Genomic DNA, 9,930 nt, shown 5'->3' on the forward strand with positions numbered 1-9,930 from the left:
TGTCCGCATGGCAAGTTACAGCCATTAGAGATTCCCCAGTGGAAGTTGGAACAGATTTCTATGGATTTTATCACCAAATTGCCGAGGACCGCGAGGGGTGTTGATGCAATTTGGGTGATTGTGGATCGGCTGACGAAGAGCGCTCACTTCCTTGCTATCAGTGAGAGCTCTTCTGCAGAGAGACTAGCAGAGATGTATGTGAGAGAGGTGGTGTCGCAGCATGGAATGTCGATCTCGGTTGTGTCAGACCGAGATGTACGTTTTACTTCCAGGTTCTGGAAGAAGTTTCATGAGGAGTTAGGTACGAGATTGCATTTCAGTACGACTTATCACCCACAGACGGATGAGCAGAGTGAGCGGACGATACAGACGCTCGAGGACATGCTTCGATCATGTGTTATGGACTTCGGTGGAAGTTGGGACACATATCTACCTTTGGCTGAGTTTTCTTACAACAACACCCACCATTCGAGTATTGGTATGCCTCCCTTTGAGCTTCTTTATAGGAGGAGGTGTCGGACCCCCATCTGTTGGGGAGAGGTGGGGCAGCGAGTGATGGGTAGCACTGAGATAGTGCTTAAGACGACTGAGCAGATACAACAGGTCAGACAGAGGTTACTGAAAGCCCAGAGCTGTTAGAAGAGTTATGCGGATAGGCGGCGGTCCGAGCTCGAGTTCCAGGTTGGAGATTTTGTACTCCTGAAGGTATCTCCTTGGAAAGGAGTGATCTGATTCAGGAAGAGGGGCAAGCTGGGGCCCCGATACATTGGTTCGTTCAGGGTGACCGCGAGGGTGGGTAAGGTAGCATACCATTTAGAGCTACCTGCGGAGTTGAGCCAGATTCATGATACCTTCCACGTATCCCAGTTGAGGAAGTGTATAGTCGATGAGATGACAGTAGTGCCGCTAGAGGATATTCAGGTGGATGCGAGCCTGAATTACGTTGAGAGGCCGATTGCGATCTTGGATCGGAAGATCAAGATTCTGAGGAACAAGGAAGTGTCCTTGGTTCAGGTCCAGTGGCAACACCGGAGGGGATCCGATTTGACTTGGGAGCCGGAGTCAGAGATGCGGGAGCAGCATCCAGTGTTATTTGTAGAGCACGACTTCGAGGGCGAAGTTTGATTCTAGTGGGGGAGAATTGTAACATCCCGAAATTCAGGTATATTCCTTTGACCCTTTTCTTTCCCCAAGTTGTCAAAATTAGCCCTTAAAAGAAAAGTTTGGCTTTTGAGTACGCTGGGTGTAAGGAGGAGTTCGCTGGACGTACAATAGTGTACGTCGGGCGTACTAGGTTCAAATTAAAACCCTAATTGTGGGGGTGAGCCCTATATAAGGAACATTATGGCCTCCTTGTTGGCCACCATTTCCAGAGACTTGTCCACCAAAAACCCTAATCCTTGTTCTTATAGCTAGAGAGTGCCTTGAGAGCTTGTTGGTGTGTTCTTGAACATTAGAAGTGGAAAGGAAGCTTTGGAGAAGAAGGAGTGAGAGCTCAAGCACTTGGATCTGAGCTTAGCAGTGTGGGAAGCTTCACTTGGAGGTATAAAGCTTCAAGCTTTCCTACTCTTTTCTTTTGTATGTGTATGGGGTGTTTTAGGGTTTTTGTCCCCAAAGTTGATGACTTTATGAGTTAATGAGCCCCAAGAATCTGAGATCTGTCCCTTGTTAGTGTATTTCATGTTATAGAGTCATAAAAATCCAATCTTGGACGTTAGAAGTGAGTCATGCATGAGATATGAGCTCTTTAGTGAAGGAAGTGATGTGTTTTGGGTGTTGATGACCATTACAGCCATGCAAAGGCGTAAAGTCTTCGACTTTATGGGTTAGGAGGCTGTAGGAGGTCCAGATCTGTATTTTAAGCCAAAGTCTTAACTGATTAGGACCTTAAGTGAGGAAATAGTGAAACTGGGACTTACGCTGGGCGTAATCCCAGTACGCGCAGGGTAGGGGGTCGAGCTCCCCGATTCTATGAAGCCTTCGAGTACACCCATCGTACAGAGTTGGTACGCGCCGCGTACTCCGGAGGGTTGACTTTCGTTGACTTTTAGGGTTTAGTCAACATTTGGACCTTTGGGCCATTTGAGGGGTAAAATGGTCTTTTACCCTTCTGAGAGAATATAGGGAGGGACTAGTCTAGCCTTTGAGAGCCGTATTAATTATAGATAATTATTTTGTGTGATTAGGCGGAGGCTAGATCAGTATTTCGAGTTCGAGTTATCCGAGTTACCCGAGGTGAGTCTTCTCACTATACATTACCTAGAGTGGTTTCGAGTTTGAGAATATTATATGAGTTTATTTATGTTTGAAAAATGAAAAATTGTTTTAAAAATTTATGTTGTTACAACGAGCCCATACTACCTTCCGCACCTACCCGTATTTGTCTTAGAAGATCATCATAACAACCCTAACAACACACAATAGAATACGCATACATCCTATTCTCACTTCATAGAGAAAGCTTAGACATTCCTCAACTGGCCTGCTGACCCCACATAACTCATCCATGAAACTTCCACCAACTCTGTAGCACTCATGTATGCTAATCATACATAACAATGGATCCTATAGACAGTCGAATGCCTTATTCCACCCTAAGCCCTTCATCAAACAAGAACAGGAAATAAGGCTAAACCAAACATTCTCAAGCTATAGAATCTTATTTATATACAACTATGATGTATGCATCAAGGAACTATTGTATTGATGTCAATTCCATACAAGAAAGAAACCCTAGGATATCATCATCAATTATCAGGAAATTCTATCATGCAATTCCTGAAGATCCTTAGCATATCACTAGCATACTCTTCTATCATAAACATAATAACAAATAACAGTGTGGGTAACTTGGGGTGTACTTTCTTGCTCCGACTGATCGTCCACATCACATCCTTCCTTGTTTACTTTTAAAAACAATTTTTTGAAAATCAATTTAAAAAATTTTGCAGTTCAGTAGTTGGAGTCTGGATTCACACGAATGCTCATCTAATTCTCTCAAACCGAGGCTATGATACCAACTTGTAACACTAAAAAAATCACCATATATTTAAAATTTTCAAAACCAACCATAAATCAATATTGTTTAATAAAAAGAGTCATTGTTTCAAAAGCATTATTTAAAATCAAAGTTTTACCAAGACCCAAAGACATAAAAACAGGAAGTTGTGTACGATCATGTCTTTTCCTTACCACGATCCTCAGAAGTACCTGAAACCATAAAGAAAAACTGTAAGCCAAAGCTTAGCGAGTTCCCCTAAAGTACTACCACACAAACATATAACCAGACAAATCACGGGTCTACAACCTCCACGTTGGATTACCCCCAGCCGATAACCTTTCGGTTGGAATTCCCTGGCCCACAACATTTCGGATGGATTGCCAATACATACTGGGTCCACAACCTCCCGGTCGGATTACTCCCGGCCTACAACCATTCAGTTGGAATGCACTGGCCTACAACCTTTCGGTTGCAATGCCCTGGTCTGTTGACTGATAGCAAAAAGCATTACGGTCTCGGCCCCACCATATCATGTCGACATATACATACCAATTTACACATATCTAGCAACAGATGAACATAAGGCCAGTCAGCAGACAAGAAGATAGATCTACAGAATACAACTACATAATTACATCATATGTACCAGGATACACAATCTAGTGGGCCGGTGTGACAACCCGGAGTCTCTATCTATAAGTCATCTCGATCAATAAAAGTCAAACTTGTTTCTGTGACCTTTTAGCCCTGTTAAGGGTCTGTTTGAGAGTTTCTGAGCCTAGTGTAAAGTATGAATGGATGCTAGGATGAGTTAGCTTGTGTTCGGGAGGTTAGATTCGAACCAGAAAATCACTCACAAGGAGTTCACGGCCGCAAACCTGTTCACGGCCGTGAACCCCCTCCTATATATATGAGTGATCTCATTTTCTTCTCATTTCTCCTCCTCCCAACTGTGAACACATCCATTCTCTCTCAAAAAGCTTCAACCGTGAACCCTCCAAAGCTCCAAAAACATAAGTGTTTCAACCTTAAACTTGTTATACTTGAAGGATTACTAGATCCTAGCCTTGATTCTTCATGATTCATCACCATCTTCATGAACTTGAAGGGATCACGGCCGTGAACCCTTCATAAGGGTCGTGAACCCTTCATAGATTCATAGGGCCGCACCTCATGAGGCCGTGAACTCTATAGGGCCGCAAACCCATTCTTGGGTGGCCGTAAACCCCTTCTAAGCTTCCATTTGTGAGCCTAACACTTCATTCAGGTTGTTTCCTACAATCTTAGGTTGTTTCCAATACTTTTTAGTAGTTATAACCACTAATTGAATACACATATATGTGAATATATGCCTTATAGGATCCAACTGTGCTTCAGAACTTCATTTGTGAGCTCAAACATCGTATAGCTATCTTAGCTTCCAGATCACTCACAATCAGGTGAGTTCATACCCCTATATTTTCCGAGTTTTTAATGTTTTAAAAATATAATTTGGTTTATTATATTTTCCTATCATTAGCATACATTGAACATAGAACTTACTAAACATGGTAAACATTGTTACTACTAGGCTTAAAATCAGTTTTACAAAACATGTTAAGATACAAGCGTTACAAGCACAGTTTTGAAACAAGGAAACAAACTTATGAATTATGAAATAAAGGATATTATTTTATAAGGATTCATGTTAATAACAAAAAGGGGTTTCATAGTATTATTCGTGGATTCGTTGAGAGAACCAACAGTGTGAGACACGTCTTGTGAGAAGTCTACCCCTTATAGCCAGAGTCTCTTGGAGGGAAAGCGTGCGTTTGTGTATAGATCTATACGGGAGTGACAATCCCGCACCCTGACTATTAGCTACAGTCAACCTAGGGTGATAAACGTCATTCAGTTAGCGACATCCGAAGTATGTCATAATGTTTATCGTCCATAGTATGGTTATAAGAACTCACAGGGGAAACAACTACTCGTTCACGTAATAATGTACCTAACAAACAGACAACAGGGTTAGTAACTATGTGATGACTTAGTATGTATACTAGGGTAATATGAAATTAACATCCGACATGCATTGGGATGTGTGACTTCTGCCTCATTTCTTGTTCCTAGTTTGGTTGTGGGCTTAGGGCAGAATCACCCAATCGACTGTCTGTTCAATCTAGATCTCTGTAACTCGTATGTACGAAGTGATCACAGGAGGGTATTAGCAACACTTTCAGTTTACAGAACATACTATACATACTGGTGGTAGCCAGGGTATTCATACAAAGGTTTTCATACAAAGGTTCTCGTACAGAACATACTATACATACTGGTGGTATCCAGGGTATTCATACAAAGGTTTTCATACAAAGGTTTTCATATAGAACATACTGATTTTTAAATAGAACAATAGTTCAACAACATAAGTATGGTAGATACTTGTACTATTCGATTTGGAACAGATAATCGGTTTATCATTTCACTAATGAGCATTCATTGTTAATTCTGTAATTTCTTAGTTTATGCATCCAGGCTATGTATGAATAATATCCGATAGACCATGGAATATGTGGTTTCCGCCCCATTTCCTGTTCCATGTTTGGTTGTGGACTTAGGGCAGATCCACATAATTAATCGTCTGTTCGATATTGGTTTATACATAGTTAGTATGAGCTAAGTAGTTATAAAAAGAATTGGTTAATCATGCATTCAATAAGAAAATAATGGATTTTCTTGAGGAACACTTTCAACAGATATCAAAGGACCAATACAGTTAACTTTGTAAGTATCTAGTGAATACTTCAGGATTATGTACATAAGGATCTGATAACCATTGGAATGTGTGGCCTCCGCCTCACTTCCTGTTCCTTGTTTGGTTTTGGGCTTGGGGAAGAACCACACAATCGATTGTTTATTCGATCTGGATTGTATATGATTTGTATACACTAAGTACTCGCAGTAGGAACTAGTAAGAATCATTTTTACTTAACATTCATTACATCAGAAAATATAAGGTTTTCTGGAGAAGCACAATGCACTTTTCGAAAGAACAAAGAACATGTTTTCTAAAACAAAATGCTTATGAACTCACCAGCTTTATGCTGATACTCTTTCAAAACCTACTTGTATTCTCAGGACATTAGTAGACATGTACATGCACCGGATTCAAGAAGACGAAGCATAGTAACTTCGAGTCTTTACTTGTTATTTACTTTTGGAGTCAATCGTGTATGATTCAAATGTAATGTAAACACTATACTATTGATACAATGGTTGTTGTTGCTTTGATTACTATTCTTCAATTGTTGTGATACTGTACATGACGTCCTCCGCCCCCGAACGTTTCCGCCGTACCAGTTTGGGGGTGTGACAGATTGGTATCAGAGCATTGTTTATAGTGAAGTTAGTATATCAACCAGTAAAAGATATACAACTATAAATACAATGGGGCCGAAGTGCTCTGACTAAAAGTATACTTTTAAAATATAAGTATTTTACGATAAGTATACTAACAAGCATACATGATAAGAACAAGTATTACAATAAGAACAAAACAAACAAAAGTATTTAGATGTTGGGCACTACAGTCAAACCTAGGCAGCTATGTAATCATATCTGGAATAAATATAACCTGATCAACTATATTTATTTGAGATACGACCAACATGTGTTTGGGAGTGATGGTGGTGTTGCAACGAGACTAAAACTTACCTAACTCTATATACAAAGTATCCTTAGAACAAAGCATAAAGATAAAAATACTATAGGAGTATTTTTGGCATTATAACAAACTTATATGAGAACTAAAAGACCTTGACTGGCATGTCTATAGTTGCGAAGTGTATGCTTCCAGGGTTATATATAATTGGTGATCTTCGCTCCACTACCTATTCCTTGTTTGGTTGTGGTTTTAGAGTAGGATCACCTATTCGAAGGTCTATTTGATCTTGGTTATATACAGCTTGCGTGCACTGCTTGACTATAGGAGGACCCAGTTTGGATCATCAATAACTTCAGGAGAAATGATTTACTTAATCTCATAGGATTCTTTAGACATTCCCATTCTCTCACGAACAACCTAGATATAGATAGCCACTCCACTACAACCACCAACAGAGAAGCCAATGAGGAATCATACGAGGAGTCAAATCTCCCATGAGGAGGTGATGGAGATCTCTGGTAGAAACCGAAGCATGATCTACTAAGAATAGGAAAACCATAAGGAACGTCCAAAGGCAACAAATTCCAACAGCTGAATTCAGGACCATCATAACTAGGACAGGAAACCCCCCCGAGGTGTGCAAGGTAATTGAGCACCATATACGTCATACTAATAATTAACTAACTAATGTGATCTAGTGAGTTAGTGATTACACTGCTCACACTATGTGTCCGACTTATCGCCTTTATCATATCAACTAGTAACAGTAGACCAGGTCCCATAACTTCACAGAGAGGGTAGTCACTATCAAATTCATAAGTCTATGTTGCATAGACCTCTTTTATGAATTACTTCAAAAGTCAGAACTTGAAACACTCAGAACTAAGATATCTTCGATTCAGATAACACTCAACTTGTAACCACTAAGGACTTACCCTTGTTTCGTCTTTTAAACCTTATGGCAGAAATATGCCACCGAAGAAGTCGAACAAAAACAAGAACAATGCGCCACCACCGCCACCTTCTTAGTATGACCTGGTTGTCTTTCAAGCGGCAGTAGCAGCCGCAGTGACAGCTGTCATGACTCAAATCAACGCAAGTGGTACCGGTGGATCGGGTAGTGGTACCAACAACTCTAACCACGGACACACAAGGGAGTGCTCATACAAAGACTTCATGATTTGTGGACCCAAATCCTTCGATGAAAGTGGGGGAGTCATCGCCCTAATGCGATTGTTCGAAAAGACAGAATCAATTTTTGAGTTATACGCGTGCTCAGAAGGGAGCAAAGTGAAGTTTGCTGCCTGCACCTTCTCTGACAGAGCCCTTACATGGTGGAATAGCCATGTCAAGTCATTGACTCTTCCGATAGCAAACGTAATGGGCTGGGAAAATCTAAAACAGATGATGTTGGAAGAGTACTGCCCAAGGGGAGAAGTGCAAAAACTAGAGCATGAGCTATGGAATCTTACCATGGCAGGCTTAGACATAGAAGCCTATACTGACAGCTTCAGTGATTTGGTTGCACTATGCCCTGGGATGGTTACCCCGGAGAGCAAGAAGGTAGAGAGATACTTTTGGGACTACCTTCTCCAATCCAAGGAAACATATTAGCAGCAAAAAATCTTACGTTTGACAGTGCCAAACGTCTGGCTCGAACTTTGGTGGACTATGGGATCCGCCAAGGCATAATAGACCCTGTTCCTGATTCCACCAAAGGAGGCGATGATAAACAAAGGCCCGAGAGTGGGAAGAAGAGGCAATCAACACAAGAACCCTCCAAGGAAAAACAGACGGGTGCAGCCTATGCTGCCACGACACCAACCACTCTAGCACCCGACAGTCGTTATGCTGGAACCCTCCCTAAATGTAATAAGTGCAACTTACATAATACCGGAAGGTGTCTGAAGTTGTATTGCAAGAACTGCCTCAGAATGGGACACACCATCCGCTTCTGTATGGCACCGGCACGACCAATCTCTCAGGTCCCATTTCAGGAAGTAGGTCAGACCTGCTACGAATGTGGCGAAACGGGACACTACAGGAGAGATTGTCTATTGGTCAGAAACCTTGGAGAAGAGGGAAGAGTGCTAGTGATCACTGCAGGAGAGTCTATCCCGGAACCACCTGAGAAAAGCGGTACGTTTCCCAACTAAATCCTAGCTATAATAGTTTCTTCCTCGTCTAAAACTAAGCAAATAATTTATGTAGAAACTAAATACTCTTTCTATTAAGCTATAATCACTTGGTGTAAACAGTAGGGCCATATATAATTAAGAACCAATAGACTTAGAGTGCGTGATTCCGCCTTATTTCTTGTTCCTTATCTGGTTGTGGATTTAGGGCAGAGTCACTCAGTCGACTGTCTTGTAGATCTTAATTATATATGACTTGTAGTCATCAAGCGATTATAGAGAGACTGGATAGAAATTATAATATCAAGTATCAATCACTAGAAAAATCTTTCAGTTAGTACACACGTAATGCAGTACAAAACATTCGTAGTAGTAATAACAAGGTCAAAAACAGAAAGCACTAGAAATGTACACACATAGATGCACTGATGTTATAACAAAACACTCCTTCCGAACTAACTTAACACGCGATCCTACAATGTCATCCCGCTTAGTTTGACTGAGTCCACGCTATACCAAACCTATGTGTCACCGAGGAGACCCTTCGCCTTAAACCGACCGAATAACAAAACTCTCGTCACTCATAACGACAAACTAGATGCGAACCTCAAAATTGTCTCTCGCTTCAAACCTCCAAAGTACTCATGCGAGGAGTACGTTATCCTCCTGTAACCTTCCTTAATTATTCCCAGCAGACCACTTGGGAGATACCAATCACGCAGCAAGTCAAGTTCAAGCTCAGAGACTAGGGACGAATACGGTTAGCCTATCAATGTTTTGTGTATACGCGAGGGTGGTATATAATTAAGATTCCACGGGCTTAGGATGTGTGTTTCCGCCTTATCTCCTGTTCCTTGTCTGGTTGGAGACCTAGGGCAGAGCCACCTATTCGACCGCCTTATCAATCTTAATTATATACGACTTGTGTACGCAAGCCGACGATAGATGAACCAGGTATAAGTCCTACCATGAACTTCAGGACAAAAGCTGCTCAGGACTACGAATGGAAATCCTACCAATTGGATGAACATAGACGAACAACGTCAAATATACACACCCTTCACAGACCAGAACAACAGACACAACAGTGATGAGCCGCTGAAGCACCCAGCGAGGATCTGAATTCACTGAAGAACGCGAGGGTTAAA

This window comes from Lactuca virosa, chromosome 2 (genome assembly GCF_052849685.1).
Source record: "Lactuca virosa cultivar CGN04683 chromosome 2, Lactuca_virosa_CGN04683_v6, whole genome shotgun sequence".
NCBI classification, from domain to species: Eukaryota; Viridiplantae; Streptophyta; class Magnoliopsida; order Asterales; family Asteraceae; genus Lactuca; species Lactuca virosa.